The 23,749-nt window shown below is 42.4% G+C and overlaps 1 long non-coding RNA gene across 1 annotated transcript in view; it reads right to left on the bottom strand.

Annotated features, from left to right (window-relative positions):
• Positions 1-11,089, bottom strand: part of LOC131395749 (uncharacterized) — a 35,101-nt gene extending 24,012 nt beyond the window's left edge. The window contains exon 1 of the long non-coding RNA XR_009216376.1: positions 10,978-11,089. This is a non-coding gene — a long non-coding RNA (uncharacterized LOC131395749). The remainder of the gene's footprint in view (positions 1-10,977) is intronic.
• Positions 11,090-23,749: the final 12,660 nt, after the last annotated feature.

The following is a 23,749-nucleotide window of genomic DNA, read 5'->3' as shown; positions in this document are numbered from 1 at the left end:
TCAATTCTGCTCTCTTTTCATTACATTATTTTCTTGCCTGAATATGTTTCCTGCCTGTATTTCATTTTTCTTATTTCTGTCCATTTTCTCCTTTCTAAGCAATTGATTCTTGCTCTTGAACCATGAACCTGTTCTCTCTAGTAGGTGATATTTAAATGTATATTACCAATTCTTTGCAACTTTACTATTTCTTTGTAAACCAATTTTCAAAGTTCTTTAAAATATACATTTATATAGGTACACATTTAACAAGTCCAAGGCTACTTTTTATGCGTTCTACCCTTTACTAGACTGAATTATGAGTACTGTGCATACTACCTTATCTCTTTCTGCACCTTCATAGAGAATATAAAACTCCATTCACAAACATGTCTTACAATACATCCTGGGCACCACATTTAAAAGACTGTTCAATTTGTATGACTGTATCTCCAGTGAGGAAGTCCAAATAAACAGCTTAAGGAGTCAATGTCACCACTGAAAAGAATTTATTCAACATTCACTGGATGGAAAATGCTCAAAAGATTTGTGCTGTTTATATAGAATGAGTTATAAAATGTGTGGTCCAGAGAGAGCAAAGAGAGTTTATAGCAGAGCCTCTAAGACCCCCCTGAGGAAGCTTCGAGTTCATCCAGTCACCTTCTCTTAGCTTTATAAACACGAAGCCCTGTATAAATAACTCTGAAGAAATGCAAAGACATGTTGCATTAGAGCTACTTGAGAATAAGCACAAAAGAAACATTTTAATGTGGCTTTATTTTCTAAGGGGACAGAAAGAGTTGATCTTTTTTGCAACATATCTCAGCTGATGCCTTAAAGCAAAAACAGAAAAGTAAAGTCAAATGTCACAACCTTCATCTGAGTCACTGAGAAGTCTGAATTACTTATGTTTAAAGCAGTAGCTGGGTTACCTGAAAATGGAGTATATACATCAGCTGGAATAACTAACATGCCTTTCCAATAACAGCAATCTTAGTCTAGCCTTAAGGAGCAGAAGCCAGATAACAGATATTATTTTTAAGTAAAAAATGGGCTAAAATCTTTAATATCTTTTCTCTTATTCTCTTAATTAGAATGTTTGAAGCTTATTCTTTCCCTCAAAGTCTAGTTGTAACCCAGTTACCAGGAGGCCCTACCAGATATCAAGACTTATTACAAAGTCAGAGTACAGTCATGCATCCCTTAACTATGGGGATATGTTCTGATAAATGCATCCTTAGGTGATTTTGTCATTGTGTGAACATCACAGGGTATACTTACACAAAACTAGATGGTATAACCTACTACACACCTAGGCTACATGGTACTAATCTTGTGGAACCACCATGGTATATGTGGTCTGTCATTGACTGAAATGTCATCATTATTCAGCACACGACTGTAGTTGAGATGGTACATTTAGGTGCAGGGAAAGACATATTGATCAATGCAACAGAGCAGAGGGCCCAGCAATGTCCATACATGAGGCAACCTTGCTACTTGGAAGAGGTGGCCTTGCAGATGACTAAGGAGGTGGATGGACGAGGGAGTCACTATCAATAAATATGTTGAGATAATGGCTTTTCCACATGGAAAAAAATTCAATTGGATCCCTACCTCACACCATAGGCAAAAAAAAAAAAAATCCCCAATAGATTAAAAATTTAAATGTTTAGGGGCCTGCCTGGTGGCACAAGCGGTTAAGTGCGCACACTCTGCTGTGGCGGCCCGGGGTTCGCTGGTTCGGATCCCGGGCGTGCACCGACGCACCGCTTGGCAAGCCATGCTGTGGCGGTGTCCCATATAAAGTGAAGGAAGATGGGCATGAATGTTAGCCCAGGGTCAGTCTTCCTCAGCAAAAAGAGGAGGATTGGCAGACGTTAGCTCAGGGCTGATCTTCCTCACACACACACACAAAAATTTAAATGTTTAAAGCAAAACTTTAAGACTTTTAGAAGACAAATGAAGAGAATATTTTTATGAACTTGGGGCCGGGATAGATGCCTTAAAGAAGACACAATGAAAAGACTGATACATTTGACTTCCTCAAAGCTGACAATTTCTGTTTCTTAAGACATCATGAAAGAGCGAAAAGACAAGCCACACAATGAGGAAAGATATTTGCTCTACACATAGTTTGGCAAGAGATTAGCATCTAGTATTTATAATGAACTGTGATAAATCAACAAGAAAAAAAACTAATAGAAATAAGAAAAATAAGTGAAAAAAATACGCAATTCACTGAAAGGAAAATGTGTATGGTAATTAAATTGTGGAAAGATACTCAACCTCATCAGTAATCAGGAAATACAAATTAAAACTATAATGGGATTTGTTTTCTATCTGCTTGATTGGCAAAAATTTAGGAGTCTGACAATACACAGTGTTGGTGAAAATGTGGTTCAACAAGAACTCTCATACTCTGCTAGTGGCTTATAAACTGATAAGACCACTTTGGAATAAAATTGCAAACAACAGTTGAAAGGCTTATAAACCAGAAATTGCATTCTGAGTTACATATCCCAGAGAAGCTCTTAGAAATGGGTACCTGGAGACACACGCAAATTCATTGAGAATAGAATTGTTCATAATAGCAAAAATGGAACAGCTTAAAATGTTTATGAGCAGGAGAATGAATAAATAAACTGTAGTGTATTTCTAATAAAGTATATTCTGGAGCAGTACAAATGAATGAACTACAGTGACTCCAAACCATGAAAGAATTTCAGGAACATGATAATGACAAGGTGCAGGAGATTATATGTAACATGATGCCATGTTTATAAAACTCAACTACCAGGAAGACTAAGCATTGTATCCTGTATGTTCAAGAATGCACATATTGGATATAACAATTTTTCTAAAAGCAAGAGAATGATAAACACAACATTCCAGTAGTTGTTTCCTTCAGGAGGGAGGTGGCACATACAGGTAGATGCTGTAATACACTGGTTTTTAAGTTGAGTGGTGAGGTGTCATTTTATGATTATGTTTTAAAGTACATATGTGCTACATATCTTCTCTTTCACGTATCAAATATTTCATCATCTTCATCCTCATCCTCATCAAAGAATCTTACAATTTTCAGAGATATGGTCTCTAGCTTCTCTCCCTTTTTGAGAACTAGGCTATGAGACCCTCACAAGAAGCACACCCTCCTTCCATACTTTTTCTCAGCAGTTCCACCTTCAGAATTCCTTCATTCCTCCCTTCATCTTGCCAGTTTTCTGTCATTCACCCTTCTCTCTGTCCACACCCTTGGGACTCTTGGCCCAGGCAGTCCTCACAGGCTCAGGGATACTCATAAACACTCAGGTGGCCATACCCACTTCTCCTAAGACCTCAGCCTCAGTTCGAGCCTCAAGTCCCACCAGCCTGGGAGAGGAGGGTTGAAGCAGGCCCCAAGCATGGCAGGACCCAGAGAAGCATTAGCAGAGAGGCCAGTCTTGATGCCTGGGCAAAGGAAACACAAAAGGACTCATAGACCATTTGCTAATGGATTTAGTAAGCACTTAGAGCTCTCCAAGAGGGTTTACCTCATTTAGCACAGGCTTGGGCAGATTCTGAATAAGTAGGGATAAGATTAATAAAATTATATTGTCACATACTGCTTTGACTGAACTTGAATTCATGGTGTCAGGGTTCTGTGAATTATTTAAACAGACAGATTAAGTTTTTTATTACATGCTCCCAAGCTGAATTTTACACATGGGTCATGGGAGATTGAATAATTGGTTGCATTTCTTTACTCTTCCCTGTATCCACAGCTTTTACCATGTGACTTTGCAGTTCTTCCCATTAGAAATGGAGGGGAAGTCCCTGCCCCTTGACTAGGGTGCAGGCATGTGACTTAGAGATGCAAATGGAGGCATTCTGCCTCCACCGTGAGTGAGAGGACTACGCCAGTGGCAGCCTGCTCATCCCAGACAAATGAGAACTCCATAGAGCAGACCTGATCTGAACCCCTAGGCTGGAGCCAAGCCCCAGTGAGGTCAGCATAGCCGCCCCAGCCAACTTGCAGATGCGTGCGATAGAATAAATGCCTATTATTGTATGTCACTGAGTTTCGAGTGGTTGACACATTGTGTTTTGTCACCAGGTGACTGATACACTGGTCTAAGGATTACCACAGCCTTCCAAGAGACATCAAGTACCACAGGGACCACTTGGCAGTAATGACACTTTTCACCACCACCACCACTATCATCCCTTATCATCATCATTATTAGGAAAGCAGAATTGCTACGAGTTCTGAAGCCGTTTCTGAATTTGATTCCTGGCTCTGCTTCTTAACAGCTGTGTAATTCTGGGCAAGTTTCTGCCTTAAGCTGCAGTTTTCTTATCTACTTACTGTGTCTACCTCTTGGGGATTCCCAGTGCTTATTAACATAGTAAAGGCTCTGAGAAGTTCTATAATAAAGAAGGCTTTAAATGTCTTTAATCTGGGTTTCTCCAAAGTTGTTTAACCATGAAATCCTTTCATTTGCAGAAAACCATTTAACATCTCACAGGACACATATCACTTGGGACAGGAGAACTGATTCTTAAGTGTTGGTTAGTGGACAGTAACGTGGTCAAATGCCCTGCATGCGGGGGGGGGGGGTCTCTGCCTGGTTCTAAAATATTTTCTTTCCAGCAACAGTAAAACTTTACTGCCCTTTTCTCATTTTCTCCTTAATATAATCATGATCAGCAAAGCCTTCCTCTAACTCTCTAATTTTAAGCGTTAAGTCTTTGGATAACTTCTCAAATATGAGACAGAACTCCATCTATTTAAAAGTGGAATATTAAAGTCAAAAGTATGCTGCCTATGGAATTGCCAATTTTCCTTCATCTTTTCATGCCTATGTGCACTGTTCCAAAAGCCAAACCTTCATCGCTGAGCCCTGGCCAAAGGACCAGATTCACATTTACATCCTCCTGCTGAGCATTTTTATCAGCACCTGAAAGTCAGAGTGTCCAGAATTAAACCAACTATCAAGTGAAGCTGCTCTTCCTAACTTTTTCAGTAGAGTTCATGACAATGCCGTTCTCGTGGGACCTGGGCTAGACCTCTCAGGAGTGTAGGTCCTTTCTCTTGCTCACGTTATCATCCAAGCCCAAGCAGTCATTGGGTCTTATAGTTTAGAGCCCTGTCCTCTCCTTTACTTCGGTCACCTATTTTTTACTTCTGATACTCAGTGTCAGAGGTGGCAAACTTTTTATGTAAAGGGCCAGATCGTAGATATTTTAGGTTTTGCAGGGTTGTGTGGTCTCCACCACAACTACTCATCTCTGCCGTTGTATCTTGAAGGCAGCGATAGGCAATGTCTAAATGAATGGGTATGGCTGTGTTCTTGCAACACTGTATTTGCAAAAACAGGTTGACTGAATATGGTGGAGGGCTATAGTTTGCTATCTCCTACTCTAGGCCAATCTTCACCTCCACAGCCAAAACTTGCATTTTTCTAGGGATTTATGAGTTGGGGGGTGTGTGTGTGTATTTCTTTGCAAGCTCCCAGCCATTCCACACTGCAAATATTATCTTAGTTGGCAGAGGAAAAAAATGAGTTTGGAGAGATTAAGTGACTTCTAAAGTTCCCATAGATAGTAAGTGGCACAGCCAGGATTCAAACCTATTTTCTGCCAGAAAATCTGATGTTCTGCCCACGGAAGTTGTCTGACTCCTTAATAGCCTCCCAATCTTCTGCCTCCATCTTCAACATTTGCCCTCATGAATGACCACACCATTTTCCTAAGTTATAGCCTGCTTCATGTTATGTCTTTACTTAGAGCCCTCAGTAGCTCTCTATTTCTCAGTTGGGTGCAGACTCCTTATCTAATCTTCAAGACCTTCCACAGCAGAATCACAATTGCCTTTCCAACAATAACTACACGGTTGACCGGTTGAAATCATACTTGTCACCCAAGACCTACTTCCTACACCAAGTCTCTTGTGAAGAATTTTCAGATCTACCCAACAGTCGTGGGTTGGGTTCCCCGGGAAGCAATCTCTGAGCCAGAATTTAGCATGCAGGATGTTTATCAAGGAGTGCCCTTGAGGTCGACACCTGTGGAAGGGAGGAGATGAAAGCAGGAGCTGCCATGAAGTCTCAACAACAGATTCAGCCAACATATGGGGAGCTCTGGAGCCAGAATGGTCCTTAAGAGGTGTCACGAGTTGAGCCAAGATGGTAAACTTTCATTCCATGTCAAAGGGAATGCTGAAGATTGTATGTCACCCACACTCCCAGGAGCTGGGACAAGCCCTTCATTGAAAGGGGATTATCGTGATGTCTACCACATCAAGCATATGTTGAATTTCTTTATAACTCAGTATTTCTTACACAATTTACTATAATCATTTATCACCTGGCTTGATCTCAGCTTTGCCTCTTACTAGCTGTGTGACCCTGGGCAAACTCCTGAACCTGAGTGGGCTCCTGTTTCCTGATGTGGAAAATCACAGCACCTACTTCACAGAGTCATTGTGAGAATAGCGTGAAATGAAAAATACAAAATGCTTGGCTTACAGGAGTGCAAGACAAATATTAGTTTCCTCATTTTGAAGGAAGAAACTCATTTTGGCTTCCACCAAAGCAATTGTAATAGTGCCATAAACATATAAGGCACTTGATACATCTTCATTGAATTGAATCTTTGAAAGCTTCTTTAAATTCATTCCTGCTACTAATATGAATTCTTCATACATAGATGGCCTATCCATGTTAGATCTAACCCAGAGACTTTGGAAAAAGAACTAAGTGAAGGGGAAGGGAGGCTCAGGAGAGAGAAGATAAAGGATCTTTTAAGGTTTCTTTGTATGGAGCTTGAGTGTCTGTGTATGCATGAGGCCATTGGGACCTCTGGGTAAACACTTCTTGAGTATCTCTTGTTGAAAATCCATCATTTAAAAACCATCTGTCTTAAGAACCATAAGACAGCAACAGAATTACAAAAAATTAACCAAGGCCTTTGTTCTCATAGTTGGCAGTGCTAATGACAGTTCTGGCCCTCTCTTCGAGGCTACAATCTCTTTTGCAGCAACAGCAGTAAATGTCAACTCTGAAAGCCACCCAGTTTGACAACAAATGATTTAAGCACTAAGGGTGACAAGAAGACCATATTTTATTGAGCCATTGGGTTGGCTTTGAGGACTGACTTGCTGGCATTTTATATCAGATGGGCAAAAATGCCTACAGTAGCAGATGGGAAGTATCAGCCTGAGAGTTTAAATATATATATTTTAAAACCTCAGCTTGCAAGGGATATCCTTGCAAAGGATAGAAACTGGAGCTGACTTTCTACATTAAAAAAAAAAAAAAGAATTTTGGGTGTTCTCATGGTCCACATTCATCTAAGTATAAAATTGGTTATTCTAGAGAGTGATACTATTTTAGTGCCAATTAGAAGCTAATCATGCATCTGGGAAGCTATCACTCATAACTTCCCCCAAAAAACCCTGAGATTGGGAGCAACTTCTTGATTTATGTGAAAATTCATCATTTTGATGGAATATTATAAGTGGAATTTTGCAAAACATGAATCTTGCTGACACATGATGTATTTTTGCTTAACACTGCTGCTGCCTTGAATGCAAAGCCACAGCACACATTTGTGCAGGCTGTTCCTTGCACAAAGGCGCCTAGCCAGGTAGATGAGTGGGGTCTGAAACCCATGTTTAGAAATCAAGTTCTGGCTGCATCCACCACTGGGCTGTGTCCACCACAAGGGGACGTCTTTTTCTAAAAGTGCAAATGCTTTCATTAAATGCAAATAATTTTCATAATCCTATTTCTTTTTGTTATGCATAAAAGTTTTTAAAAGCTCAAAGAAAAATAGATACTCTATGGGGAAAGGAGAGGAAAGGAGGTGGATATGATTATAAAAGACTAACATGAAAGATCCTTGTAGTGTGGACTGTTCTGTATCTTGACTGTGGTGGTGGATACACAAATATGCACATGTGATAAAACTTCATGGAACTTACACACACGCAAATGAGTACAAGTAAAACAAAGAAAATCTGAATAATATCAATGTCAATAATCTGGTTGAAATATTGTTCTATAGTTTTTGCAAGATTTTATCATTGGGGCAACTGGGTACAGGGCACGTGGGATCTCTATTATTGCTTACAATTGCATGTGATCTACAATTATCTCAAGATAAAAAAGTTCAATTAGAAAATAGATATTCCAGACTTCACAATAGGCTATGCCTTTTACAGGGTGGTCCTCTTCCTATTTGTGGCAAGGCTTCAACTTTCTCAGCTAGTGGGAAAAGATGAATGGCTTACCCTGTTTTATTAATAATAACATGACTTGGCCAGGACTGGAGGGAAATGATTCTTGATCACTGTCTGTGTGCATTACAATGACCTTATCATGAAGATTTTTTCCATTGACATTTAAGAGAGAGTATAAATATGGGTGTGTGTGTTTTAAGCAAGCCCCAAGAGACAGGAGCTTGAGATTACAAATCTTCAGAAGTGTTTTAATAGTCTGTCAAACTCAGTTGACAATGTTTTATCAATTATGGAAGCTATTTCCATAATGATAAAATTAATGGTTGAGAAGGAGATGGAGAATTTCTTTGACATCTAAGCACAAAAGTCGTCCCGGGGGTTTTGCAGATAAATCAAACCTAGTGCTCCCTCTGTTAATGAAGAGAACCCATTTCAAGAGCATACTTCGGTTCCAGAAACATCATTAGCCGAGAGGGAAATAAAAAAGAAGGCACAGGGAAATGTTCCAGGATGTCAGATAAAAGGCAGTCCAGATTAAGACAATATTAAATACTTAGAAAAATGAGGTCAGATGTCACGGAAAACACACAGCACTGTGGCGATGGTTGGGACTATGGTCTTCATGTTCTTTCCATCTTCAATTTGCATAAAGGACTTCAGGGGGCAGAGAGAGACTCCCCCTCAAAAAAAGAGTGTGTATTATCTTGTCTCCCTGTCCCCATGCTTCCACAACTCCACACTCAGCCCATTTTTTTTTTTTCTGGAGAGATGGAGCCATAGGCACACAAACCATAAGCACGTCTGAGAGAGTATTAAGGAACCGGTTTTTAAATGTTGTGTGTTCTGCCATACTCCTCTCTTTTCACTTCTTAATTCTGCCTCCTTTTCTTCCATACCTATTACCTCTTATAGATTTATTTAGTAATGTTCCACCAATGCTGGAGGAAACTTAAGGATGAGCCCTTTTATCCCTTAAATAGCTTTAAAGTCAAATAAATAAATACATGTTAAATGAGTCTGACACAAAATAACATTTTTTATTTCCCCAAGCTACTTCAGAGAGGGATAATATCCTTCGCATAGAAGGTACCAAGCGCCCTTGTGCTTCTGTAGTAAAATTGATGGTTTCATTTATTATTGTTAATGGTAGCAACGAACTTGGCCAGTGGTTTGTCCAGATCAACCAGACCCAGAGCCTTTCATTACAAAACCTCATGAGGCGAACTGATGCCTGTAAGAGGCAAAGGGCAGGTGAATTTCTTCCCCATCTGCCATTTTAGAATCACAGAAAACTTAAATTTTTATCTTTGAAGAAAATATTTCTTTATTATTTGAGAATAACAGGGTTCAACGGGTCGGTTGGGAATCATCTAGGGATCAACTGATGTGGTCAGATAGATAGTTTGACAAGGCTATTTTGTGAATAAACTTTATTCTTTTGGAGCCTTTGGCTCATGGAATCATTTATGTTTGTACCATGTAAGTTTTCATTTATCTAGCAAATGGAGCATTCTGGATTTAAGGCCCTTGAGGACAGGGGCCATTTATCTTTGTATCTTTTATTAGAACGGATCCCAGTGTCTAAATTGGATGTACCTGAATATCCCCCCAGTGTGGTCATATTTCTTTCTCACACCCTCTCTTTCTCCTGCTCCACATACTCACTGAAACCCTTCACTGGATTCCCGTGGCTCCTCAGATCTCACGGTAATGGCTAACGTCCTCAGTGTCACTTTCCAGGCCCCGCGTGACTTGCTCCTACCTACTCCTGCAGCCACACTGGTCTCTCGCTTTTCTTGACCCCATCCAGCTCCTCATCCCCAGGGAAGGGGCTCATCATGTCCTCACGAGTCTCCCCTGAGCTCCTGGACCAGCTCATCCCCCATGAGTGGCACTTACAGCCCCTGCACCTCTCCAGGCAGCCCCCACCGAGTGGCAATTTTCCATCTATTTGCGAGATTTTAAAAATTAATTCCTGGCTTCTTCAGTAAACCATAACTTTCCTGGTGGCAGAGATTTTTTCTTTTCCCTTGCTTTGCCATTAATACCCTAGCACTTATCGTTGTGGCTAGCACATAATGAGTATTCAGTAAATGTTTGTTAAATGGATTCATGAATGCATGATGCAAAAATATTTTATTGATGGCCAGGTTTGAGAGTGGGTGAGTGGGGGAGAAAAGGAATAGAAGGAATAGAGTATGGGAAAAGCAGAGGGAGAGAGAGACAAGGACTATAAGGTATGTCTAAATATTTTACAAAAGCAAGGAAGGATCATGTCCTTACATCCCAAACACAAGAGAATGGCACAATGTAAACTGAACCCATGTAAAGAGGCAGGGATGGTTTTGCAGTTCGTCCTTTCAACCAAATATTTCTTAATCACTCACCAGGAACTGTGCTCAGTGCTAGGGACACAGGATGGACAAAATACTCTAAGTTCCTGCTCTCAGGGAGCCTGAGTTCTATATTTGCAAAAAAATATTTAATATATAAACTGGTGCTAGAACTATGTAGAAAAATAAAGTAGGATGAGAATTAGACAATATAGAAGGTGCTATTTTAGACAGGGTGGTCAGGAAAGGCCTCTTTGATGTGGCAGAGACCTGAACAAAGCCGGGGAAGAGCTTTGTGGATCCTGGAGCAATAGCCTTCCAGGCTGAAGGGAGAACAAGTTCAAAGGCCCTGAGGCAGCAGTGTGCTTGGCAGTGGAACAGTTAGAGAGGAATGCAAATGCTTTCTGCAGAAGTGGGGTTTTTCATCTTAGTGCTTACCCACTGGTGCTCTCCTTCTGCCTTCTCTGGGTAAGTTCTCTTGGGCCTAGTCAGGGAAGGCTCTCCTCCTTTAAGCCTTGAGGAATCTCAGTAGCCTATATAAAAGTATCCAGCAGCCAGGAGCTTTGGGGGGCTTTGCATCTGATTCTGTCTTGACCCTGACTTATTGGCCACCTACATTTCCCTTTGGACTCTCCCCATCTTGCCCTTTATGGCTGACTGCCTGCAGTGCCATTGCCTTCTCTTGACTGTGACATTCAACCTAGGGTGGCCAGGTTGACCTGACCTGGGATCAGGCTCTCATGGCACTGACCTCCCTCTCAGGGATGCTCCCTCTGACTTTATTAGGTTCCTGGAGCAGAAGCAGCATGGGTTAGCCATCAGCAATCTTTGCCAAAGTGTTATCTGATAGACTTTGTGTTAGCCCTCCAGAGGAAACTTTAGCGTCAAAAATACCAAGTGATTTCCAAATCCAAAGGCACACTTCTTAAAAAGATGCAGAAGACATTGCAGTGTAGGGGAGGGGGTTGTCTCTGGTTAGCACACTGAAGTCACATCCCTGATATAATCTCTACATTATTAGAACATTGAACATGACTAGCAATGACATTGGCAATCTTGTGTCGCCTGGGAGAGGGAATTCATGGCTGTCCATGGCTCCCTGGTTCTGTTCTGGATGATAGCCTGTAGAAAGGTTATGGAAGACAGACAACACCACCCCTCCCTCAGAAATATACCTTAACACTCAGTGACAATCCTGGAATCTCCTTGGCTGCTTTCTGTCTTTCCTTTGGAATGCAATGAATGTTTTCATTTCTCTTAAGAAGACACAGTTAATCTCAAGATACATAGAATAACACGCAGTTTCATGGTAGTTTGGCTTTTAACAAATGCGACTAATCATTTCTAAGGGGTGATGGAAAGGATTGTAGCAATAGTGTAGGTGGAGAAAGTGACAAAGCCACTGTTCTTTATTATTGCCCTAACATGCTGTTAAAATAGACTCAAATATTGTAACGAAGAGAAATATCACTTTTTTCTAAACTTGGATAGGACAGAAGGAATTCTTTTAAATTCTTAAAGGTTACTACAAAATCCAGTTTATAGGGGCCGGCCCGGTGGCGCAAGCGGTTAAGTGCACGCGCTCCGCTGCGGCGGCCCGGGGTTCGCTGGTTCGGATCCCCGGCGCGCACCGACGCACTGCTTGGTAAGCCATGCTGTGGCGGCGTCCCATATAAAGTGGAGGAAGATAGGCACCGATGTTAGCCCAGGGCCGTCTTCCTCAGCAAAGAAAGAGGAGGATTGGCGGATGTTAGCTCAGGGCTGATCTCCTCACAAAAAAAAAAAAAAAAAAAATCCAGTTTATAAGAATCAGCTATTAAATAACAGGTGAGAACTTGGATTCTAGATGCACACAGAGTGCAATAGAATCCTCTCGTGACCTTTCTGCTAGTGATAGTATATATTCCATGGTCAGCGATCATTGATTATCAAATTATTGATAGAAAGTGCCTCTTTTATTTGTTCAACCTAATAGTTGGTTATTTGAACAATAGTTTCTGTAATAAGACTTACTAACACATCAAACTAATATTTATTTAAGCCTTGGCAAATGATACATCATACCGACATCTATTCCGTCTATCCCTTGGTTTGTATACCTAATTTGTCCTATTGAAAATACAGTGTTTAGAGATTAAGGGCCTTTAATAGGATCTTTATTTGCTGTTTAACTCAAGACAATGATGAATATCAATGACTGCATGTGCCTTTTCTGATGAACAGACACAAACACAAAGAAAGAGTATGTCAGTAATTTAAATAATAAAAGTTCCACATTTATGCATTCAGGTTATGATTACTTTAATTTATGAAATGAATGAATATCCCTTAAGAAAACAAAATATAGAAGGGTTGAACTTTGTGTTGGGTGTTCCCTCATTTCTGGCTGTCCTTTCCTATTGGCACTCCACTTTCCTATGGGGGATTATGGAATCTCGGGGCAAGTCTCCCGGGAGATTGTGGTATAAGAATCCTTTTGGCTTAAATTTACCAGAAAAAGTTTCTTTTGCTTTCAGCCAAGAATCCTAACTGTTGGACACTTTATGAAGAAGGAAAAGAAGTATATAAATAGTGGTCGGAATTTAAGACATTTTTAATAACTGTTAACCTGATGAAAAACTAAAAATATAATTTTTGTCTATATTCCACAGTGATCCAGTGGGAAAGGAACTTGGCATTTAGGCATGTTCTACTTGGGCACCAAATTATCTTCCTCTCAAGAATAACATATTCTTTAGTTTCTTCTCTGTAAATAGCAGATAGGAAAACACCATATCTTAATGTCCAGGAACATGGTGGAAATAAATGGGTTAATATTCATGCTTTGTCTTAACTGTCTTTGGATGGAAAGCGCTTCGTTAGGGCAGCAGATTATTGTTACTGACTGCTCACTGGGGTATGAAGAAGAGAGGAATCAATAGTCACTAAATTCCCGGTCAATAGTGTTTTGAGTTATTTCACTTTTTTTTTTTTTTTGCTGAGAGAGAGTCACCCTGAGCTAACATCTGTTGCCAATCTTCCTCTTTTTTTGCTTGAGGAAGATTAGCTCTGAGCTAACACCTGTGCCAATCTGCCTCTATTTTATATGTGGGTCACCACCACAGCATGGCTGACAAGTAGTGTAGGTTGGTGCCCAGGATGCACACCTGTGAACCCGGGCTGCTAAAGCGGAGTGCACTGAACTTAACTACTACGCCACGAGGCCAGCCTCTTTTTTCACTTTTCTTTTTGGTGAGGAAGATTAGCCCTGAGCTAACATCTGTTGCCAATCCTCTTTTTGCTGAGAAAGATTGGCCCTGGGCTAACATCCATGCCCATCTTCTTCTACTTTATATGTGGGATGTCTGCCACAGCATGGCTTGACAAGTGGTGCATAGGTCCACGCCCAGGATCCAAACCTGGAAACCCTGGGCTGCTGAAGCAGAGCACACAAACTTAACCACTACACCACCAGGCCAGTCCCTTATTTCACTTTTTAAAACTGGGTGTCATGAATAAAAAATTAGCATAAAGTAGGATGCTTCTAACGCTTAAAAAAATTACTTCCTATTTATTCTCCTTTATTGTCTACTCACTAAAGTGCTGTGTGTGCAGCCTCTCTCTGACAAGGAGGGTGTGTTTTAGGGTACTTCCTGCACCATCAGCGTCAGTAGTGGGGCTGAATGACCCAGCACCCGGGCAGATCCAGTGGTGGTGGGGAACTGCTGTTCTCCTCTCACCCCCAAATACTTACATTTTACTACAAGACACCTCCTCCATGGGCTACTGAGACAATGATCCATTTCCTCCTAGTATTATCTGTTCAGAATCCATAGAACTTTAGATGTAAAAGACACTTTAGAGATCATTTGGTTTAACCTGGTCACATTTTGGAGGAGAGAACAGAAGCTAGTCTAATATAACACACAATTTTGGTGTGAGAAAGCAGACCAGATTTTTATTTCTAGACATGACTTCCATCCTTTCATTGAAGCCACTGAATCTCTCCCACGGAAATCTTTTTGAGGAGTGGTACTGTGGTAAGTGCCTTATCTAGTAAAACCGTACATTTGTTTAATGCTGTGGGTAACACTGTCCAATAGAACTTTCCACCATGATGGAAATAGTCCAAATCAGTGCTGTCGATATGAGTAATGAGCACTTGAAGCGTGGCTAGTGTGACTGAGAAACTGAATTTTCTTTAACTTTTTATTGTGCTAGTACAGAGGGTTCCCATGCACCCTTTCCCCAGCTTCTCTTGATGTTAACGACTTACATAACCCCATTACATTTGTCAAATCAAAGAAGTCAACCTTGGGACAATACCATTAATTAACGTACAGGCTTTATTCAGATTTCACAAGTCTTTCTACTACTGGCTTTTTTCCTGTTCCAGGATCTCACACTGCATTTACTTATTACGTCTTCTTAGTCTTAAAGAACTGAACATTTAATTTGATTTAATTTAAATTTAAATGGCCACATGTGGCTAGTGGCAACTGAAAGGGACAGTACAGCCATGGAAGGTACAAAACACGTTCACATCCACTGCCTTTTTTAATGCTGACAACAGCGCAACGTGGAGCCATTAACACTTACAGGTTACAGAGGAGGAAAGGGAGGCCTAGAGAACCTGCGACTTACTCTCGTCACATCACCAGTGGCAAAGTGGTTGAAAGCTTCCAGGGTTTTCTGACCCTCGGCTGCCTGCATTTTCCACTCTCCCACAGCTGCTTCCCCACAGTGACATGTGTGACTTAAAACCCACAGGAGACTCTGATGTAACATTTATTACTAAGATATGTGGAAAAATCTATATGTCTTAGGACATCTTTTAAAAAGCAAACAGCCCTTTGGAGTGGAAAAGGTCTCAGCATTCTGGAAGAGTGGCTTCTCCTCTCCCTGACCTTCAGATGGATGTTGGATCCCAGACCCCTGTCCTGGGACCTCTTCTGTATTTACACCCTCTCCCTGAGTGATCTCATTCCGTTTCTTGGCTTTAAATAACATGTATAAACTGATGGGCCCCAAATTTATATCTTCAGGCCAAACCCTGCCCTGACACTCCACCTGCTTCCCTCCCATAGTCACGTGAATGTCTAATGGCATCTCAAACTTAGAATTCTTTTTTTTTTTCCCTGCTCAGATTTTATTTTTAAGCTTGATGCGGACGACCATTACACAAGTTTGATTAAGCCCCATGGAGACAATTCCTGACACTGCACCGTCCCCAGTGCCCCCACTGCAGGCTTCTCCAAGCCTCCTCATCTCTATAAATGGCACCACTACTGTTCAGTTACTCAAGCTGAGAACCTAGAAGTCATTCTTGATTCCTTTCTCTCTTGTTCTCATTTGCAGCATCCAAACCATCGGCAAGGGCTGTTTCTCCAACATATATCCATGATCCTCCACCTCCTTTGAAGCCCCATCCTTTCTCACTGGGGCTGCTGCCACAGCTCCCTATTAAGCAGTCTCCAATCAAATCTTCTAAATTCCCTCCTTTGATTCATCTAATGGCTTCCCAATGCCCTTAAAATAAAATCCAAGCACCTTGTGATGGCTTAAAAGGCCCTAGATGATCCCCTCTCTACTCCTCTGACTTATTCCCTATATTCTTCATTCACGACATTCCAGCCAAACCAGACTTCTGTCAAACTGAAAACTCAAACTCACCAAATAAGAACTTGTCCACCTTGGGGCTTTGCAGCTACTGTTCCCTCTGTGTGGAAGTTCCACTTCCAGATCTTTGCATGGCTTATTCCTGTTATTAGGGTCTCAACTTCACTGTCGCCTCCTCATAGAGACCCTCCTTGACTGCCCACTCACTCTCTACCACATTGCCCCAAACGTTTTCTTAGTAGCAGTTCTCTACTCTCTGAAATGACCTTATTTGTTCTTTTTGTACCCTTGGTTATCTCCAACTACAATGTCAGCTCCGTGAGACCAGAGACCTTATCTCTCTTGGGCGCCATATCTCTACTGCTTGTAAATGTTTGGTACATGGTAGAAGTTCAATAAATATCATTGAATGAGTGAATGAGAGAGGGCTTACACTCTGATAATTGTGTGTCAGGCCCTCAGCAGTAATGAAAATCCATTCCTATTGCCTGGCTAATGATTTTCTGAGTGGCACTCCAGGGTCAGGCCATTATTAGTTCCATTTCTCTGGTGAGATTGACAAAATGGTCAGCTGCAGCTCCCTGGGCCTCACAGACATGTGGATAACAGAATGATACACCAGCAGTCAAAGCCATTGTATTAGATTGGCTAGACCAGGCAAGGCTGCAGTAACAATACTCTCAAAACTTTAGTGGCTTAACATAACAAATATTTTTACTCACACAAACTCCAGTGCAGGCTGGGTCACTCTCTCGGGCACCTCTTCCCCATGTGGCGATACAGCAATCTAGACTGTTTTGATATTATGATGCTGCCATCACAATGAATGGCTTCCTGGTCTCACAGCAGGTGAAGCGAAAGCTGACAGTTCATACACCAGCTTCTAAATGCTTTGGCTCAGAAGTGACAAACACTATTTCTGATCACAGCCCATTAGCCAGAATTGCTCATGAGACTCTAATTGCAAGGGAGCTTGCAATATGGAGGAATAAATGACTATTTGATGAGTGGAAAATGTCTCTGCAATAGTCTACCCCTGAACACACATAAAAAAACTAACACCTCTCCAAGAGGGGTTATGTAAAGTCGCAGTTAGTCATTGCATCCAGCTCTAAGTCCAGGGTCTCCAGGGAATGCGCTATCTGTAGCATCTCCGTCAAGTCACGACCAAGCTCATCATGGTCCAGAGACTGTGAACTAAAATGATGAATTATATGCCCCTTCCCCTATACCCAATATATGATAACGATACAGGGATGGGGCAACCACACAACATGCTCCCTTTTGGAAAAGAGAAGATTGTGAGACATACCGCAGTCTCTGGTCAACAATACGGCCCAGGGTTCCCTATGGCCTTTGGTTCCACCTCTGGAAGTTCTTTCTTTTTCATTATTTCCCTTAGTCAAATGTGGAGTGTTGGGGAACTCCTAGAGTCCCTCCTAGAGTGTTGCATGGCATTCTCATCCCATTTCCTGTTTGAAAATATTGTCTCAAATAGTCTCTTTCAAACCAACAGCAGTTTTCTCATCTATCTGCTGCCAGTGAATTCTATGAGCCACCAACTACACCCATAGTTCCTTTAGAGAAATGATCTAATCTTTATTTCCTTGCTTTCTTACCTCCATGGACCTCCATGTCTCAAATTCATAGTGCTGTCTGCTTTGGTGAAAGCTATTCCTTCCATAGGATTTTCCTTTGGTCTTTTTATCCAACAGAAAGGTTTTATTGAGCACCACATCATGAGTCTGATTTTTTCCCCTGAGTTGCTTTGGGTCTCTGTTGCTCTGTTTTCTCAGAGCTATTAGAAATCAAGAAGTGGTCCCTTGACCAACTTTTCAGGTCTCAAATTTCTGGAATGTATTTCCTTTCTTTTCTGCTTGTAAAACATCTAATTCATTCTTGACTGCATCTCTTTCTTCTAACACCTTGCCACACATAGTCTACAGTAACCTCTTCCTCTGGAGCTGTAGGCTCACTCCCCTGTGATCTCCTACATTATGGTCTCCTATGCTACTGCAGGCAATAGACGGCCTAACATGGAGTACCACGTTTGCTTCTCCACAGTAGCTTCCCCACTGTCCATTGCCTAACCACTAGGCAGCGTCACATGTTTCAATTCTGAGTTCTTTTGTTATGGCAGCAGCCCTGGACTAGGTGATCACCAGGATCTCTCCAAACTGTAATGTTCTGTGATTCCAAGATGATACAGCAAAATCCTATTGCCGGATTGGATTGTTGAAAGCATGTGCATCACACCCATACAGAAATCAGTATACAGAGTAAATACTGGTGTGTGCTTTCCTCCTGTGCTTGCTTAAAAAGACAGAGCAGGAGAATAAAGAGGCAGTAGCATGATCTTCAGTTGTAAGTCTTCTATGTTTTTGGTGTAATGGTACCATGTTAATTTAGTAAAAGGAGAAAAAGAGACATAGAGCAATGGAAAAGGCAGTCCAGCAGGAGAAGAGAGGGAGGAACAGAGTGTTAAATAACGTAATTGAGAGTTGAATAATTCCTATAGTCAAAGAGGGTGTGGTGGGCAAAGCAGGAGGGACTCCACCTTTCTGAGTTTCTGGCAGCTGCTCAGGCAGGGAGTTTACGGCAAGTTTCAGCAAATGACTCAAGAAAAGAGTGGGGTTAGCAGTTAGAGCTCAGGGTCTTAGAGAGCCCTCGGTAATGCCAGGCTTCCAGGACTTTCTTTAGGGGTATTTGAAATTCTATTAGCCCTGGGCTTTGTAAGAGCCACAGCCAAGATGGGACTATAGTCATGGTGGGAACTCATGGTGCAGTGAGAACAGCAGGGCCCAGGGGCTATTTGTCTTTGAGCAAGTTACTTGACCCCTCTGGGTGTCATTTTCTTCATGGGTAAAATGCGGATTAAAAAAAATACTTAGATTGTGGGGAGAAATAAATAAGATAATGTACATAAATAGCATATAGTTAGTGCTCACCAATTGCTAGTGCTCATAATAATGATGATGCTGATGATAATGATGCCACGTAGGAGGTAATAGGGGTTCTCAGCCTCTTCTGCACATTACAAGCACCTGGGAGCTATTAACAATCCAATGCCTAGGAGGCACCTCACCCATTAACTCAGAATTGCTGGGGGCAAAATCCAGATATCAGCACTCTTAATATCTCCCCAGTCGATTCCAATGAGCAGTCAATGTGGAGAACCCCTGGTTAAGGGTAACTCTTCTGGAGAACAAGGATAACTTATTAGAATCAAATACCTCTAAAAGCATTGTACACTAATCAGGCAAAATTTTAAGAGATAGCATTCTAATGTGATAAAGAATGGTCCACAGGAGTCATGGGTGTGGATCTGCCCATTCATACAATTGTTCAACAAATGTTTACTCAATCTCTTTATTTACCTCCTTCGAGCAAGGGCTGGGGATTCATAGATGAACAAGAGAGAGAAATTATTCTCAGGGAGTTGATAGTCAAGTGCAGGAGCTAAGCAAGAAAATCAACCCCAAACTCAAACAACAGTGGCTTCAATGAGAGATGGGTCACTAAGGGATCTCAGCTATTTTTATCATGGCTAATTTCTTTTAAAAAGAAGTACTGAAATCAATACGTCAAAAATTTGTTCAATTTGGGTGGCGAGTATGTGGGTATTTATGTTATTTTTTGCATTTTTCTCTATGTTTGAAATACTTCATTAAAGAAGAAAACGCTACATTGTGCTAAATGCTATGACAGGGGTAAGATTAGGATGCAGTGAGAACAAGAGGAGGACCACCCACCAACTAGCCCAGAGTGGGTGAGGCAGCTGGGGGAGAGGCTCAAGGAGAGCTTTCAAGAAACCACTGATACTTCTAACATAGAAAGGTGTCACCAGAGGATTTGCGTTTTAGAAAGATGAATGCGAGAGAGCAGAGACATGGAGACAGAGATATCATTAGAAGACCATTTGCCCCTGGTGTGAGATTTGTAAGGCATAGACTAAGACACCTATAGTGGGGAAGGGGAGGAGGAGCAGAGACCAGAGACATTCTACAATGAACTAATAAAACTCAGATACCATTTGGATGTGTGAGTGTTGCAAGAGGAAATCTGGAATGCCTCTTGGGTTCCTGGTGTGGGCTCTTGGGGAGACACAGTTCTAAGCATCATCAACTCAGCTAGGGCTTTCAGGATGAGCAACAGCTTAGAAGCAAGGGAAAGAAGCTGATGAGTTCTTTTGGTGAAGTAGTGCTCATGATCTACCCAAGTGTCCGCAGCAATAGAATACGCGGACTCAGGAGAGAGGCCAAGCAGAGATAGAGATATGGGGTCATCAGCGTATGGTTCATCTCTCGAGCAGAGGGAATAGATTCAGACCACAGGGTGACCAATACAAGACCCTTGAACATACCTCGTTTATAATCATGAGGATTGGGGTAAGAAGAAAATCCTTCCAAAGAGGGCTGAGAAGAAGCAAACAGACTAACAGGAGGTAAAATCAGAAACGAGTTGTGACCGAGCCCAAGGGAAGGTGTGAATATCAAGCAGAAAATAACTCAAAAGGCAAAAAACCATGCAGAAGTCAATAGCATACCCAGGGAAGTTATCACTAAATATAGCAATTCATTTGCAGGCCAATGGTGATTACGAAAGTTAATTCAGGACACTAGATTGTGGAAGTCAGGCTGGTAGCATGAAAGGTACTCATTACACGTTTGTTGGATGGAAATGCACTGGGTTACTGCCATCATGGAATAGGCCTTGAGACTTGAGGCAGGGGTATGTGATGTTGGAGAAAGAATGAGGTCTTTTATTGGGCTTCCCAGTTTGGCCCAGGACCAGTGGTTTTGATGATGAATCTAGAGAGGAGGTTCCCTTTTCCCAGCCTGATTGAATTTGCTTTTGCCAACATTCTACATCTCTGACCTACTATCAGTAAGTGTCACCCCTTTGCCATATATAGAAACAGTAAACGCAAAGAAAGCACACTGTGCGGGCGGATGACTCAGGATGTTTGGCAATGGGAGAAATGAGCATTTTACCTTTAGTGGTGATAGATCGAGGGCCTCAAGGCAAAGACTGCTGCCTCATTCTCCTCCTTGGCATCCTCCTCCTACTATGCTTTTGTATAGCTCCAAGCATGCCACCAGTACCCACAACAAACTGTTAATGAAAGCTAGCTTCTGGTCCAGGTTGGAAAAGTGCAAAGTTGCCATCCGGAACTGGGTGTGTGCATGTGAGAGAGCTTCACAAACCGCTACAGCCATTGCCTCTCTCATTCACCCACCTAACTTAGTAGCAGGTACGGAAACCTAAATAAGAAGAGAAACTCTGCCAGCTCTGTTCTTGGTTGCATCTCCCGAGTACAGGGCCTTGTGCCTACCACCAATAAACATGAGGAAAATATCTATCGACTGACAATTGGGAGGGAATTGGAGGGGAATCTTCTGGTACTCCGAATTTCCTTAATACTTTTTCCAATTTGGGCCACGTGAGTTGTTTCAGCTAGGGTTCAACCAGAGACACAGCGCCGATATATACTTTAAGAGATTTATTACAAGGAATTGGCTTCTACTATTGTAGGAGCTGGCTAAGCAAGCCCAAAATTGATAGGACAGGCAATCAGGAAGAGATGATCACAAGCAGAGTGGAGCTCTGTGGGCACAGCTGAAGCTGCTGTCCACAGGCAGAAGTTCTCCTCTGTCTCTCTCTCTCTGGGAAGTCTCAGCACTGCTTTTAAGGGAATCCAGCTGATGAATTCAGGACCACCCAGATTATCCAGTATAATCTCCCTTACTTAGAGTCAACTGATTAGTGACTTTAATGACATCTGCAAAACCCCTTCACAGTAACATCTAGATAGTGTCTGATGGAATAACTGGGGACTTGAGCTTAGCCAAATTGACATATCAAAAACCCCATCACATGGGGTTAAGAATAATGTGTTTCAGACCCGGTAGATGAGCAAAGAAAAGAATAGGTGGTCTGTGTGTGTGTGTATGTGTGTGTGTGTGTATGTGTAGAGACAGAGAGAGAGAGATGCCTGGCAGTCGTCGGACCTCTTTGTTCTCCATTTTGAATCTGAGGTCTCACAAAAGTCTGTCTGGGGAAGGTCACTGGTGTCTAACATATTGCCCAGGGAAACCATGATCTGTGATTTTGTAACCTTGGCACACTGAAGTAAGAACCACATTTGTGGCAGAGCCCAGCCCAATATTTTAGATAGAACCGGCAGCCCACCTTGCTTTCTTCACATGGCCAAAGCCACACGACTGGACAGTGCTGCTCTATATGTGGTATATATTTCTCCATCGCGGCGCCAGAGGGCGCGCGAGCTGAGGAAAACGCCGTCGGACTCCAGGAGGAGCCCAGCAGGTGCTGCGACGCCGGCGACTCTGGGGCAGCCAGCCGCGCCCCCCCGCCCCGCCCCGCCCCCCGAACCGGCACGGGTACTTCCCCTTCCTCAGGACACCTACCAAGGCTGCTGCTCTTAGGTGCAAGGTTCAGGGATGGGTAGACGGGACTCCTGGGAGCAAAGAGCTAGTAGATTCATTTTCCTTCTTAAGGGGTGAGAGGGGGCGTTTGCTGCGGAGGGAGGTGGCGGCCCCAGAACGAGGAGGAGAAACCAGGGCTATCTCGTGCCTCACTTGTCAACACTGCCGGCCCCTACCTCCTACTCTTGAAACCCGCGCACAACTTGTCTCCGTGCTCGGGGTGTAGGAAGGCCCGCTGTCCCGGGAGGCAGGCACCCGCATCCCCTCCCCCTCTGGGCGGCCGACCAGAGGCTGGGCACCCACCCCCAGTGGGTGCGCACCGAGCGGGCCAGGGCGCTGGCGGGGCGCCACCGCTTAATGCTCCGCATCCCGGCTGCTGCAGAGTTTGCAGCCTGGATCTGCATTTCGCTCCCACATAACCGCTCTTCTCATCGGCAGCTCTGTCCGCTTAAAAGTCAGAGGTCCAAGGCAGAGACAGTCTTCTGGAGGTTTTTTTAATCTTGGGATTAAAAATGATGTCTGCTGCAGTTGACTAGTGTCAGCCGTCTCTCCTTTCTCTTTCGGCCTTAAAAATGCAGAGTCTTAATGAAATGCTTTTAAAAGCTATATAGATTTTGAAGGAAAGAAAAATCACGGGAGGACTTCAACCAAGGTTTTAATGCAATGGCATTATTAAAAATAATAATGTGCATGGCTTTTTGTAATTCTCAAAGGTGAATGGTGAACAAGGACAGAGAGTAGATCAGACGGTTGGAAATTATAAAGAACGGCTGCTGCCCTCATAATTTGCACTCAGAGCACTCATAATTTGCACAACAGGGAAATTTAAACACTCGGCGAGACTGAGCAATAAACACATTTCTCTCTCAAACATACGAGGTCAGGGAGGGAAGCCGTGTTCTTCTTTTCTTGCCTGATGTAGGCACCTCGTGGCCTCAGCTTATGTGTGGTTTTGGAAAACTCTGACAGGAATGAGTGTCTGGGAGACTTCTCAGTTGACAAGAAGCTTCTTATATTTCCTAAAGAAACTCAAACTAGATTCATTAAGCCATGTCACAGAGCAAAGAGAATTAAATATTTTTTTCAGACTGCAACTAATCCCGGAAACTTAAATATGGGGGGGGGGGCGGGGGGGGGGGCATGTGTGGAATCCTGTATATGCAAGG

The sequence above is a fragment of the Diceros bicornis genome, chromosome 3 (genome assembly GCF_020826845.1).
Source record: "Diceros bicornis minor isolate mBicDic1 chromosome 3, mDicBic1.mat.cur, whole genome shotgun sequence".
NCBI classification, from domain to species: Eukaryota; Metazoa; Chordata; class Mammalia; order Perissodactyla; family Rhinocerotidae; genus Diceros; species Diceros bicornis.
The sequence above is the reverse complement of the archived record's forward strand: the minus strand, read 5'-3'. Positions and strand labels throughout refer to the sequence as shown.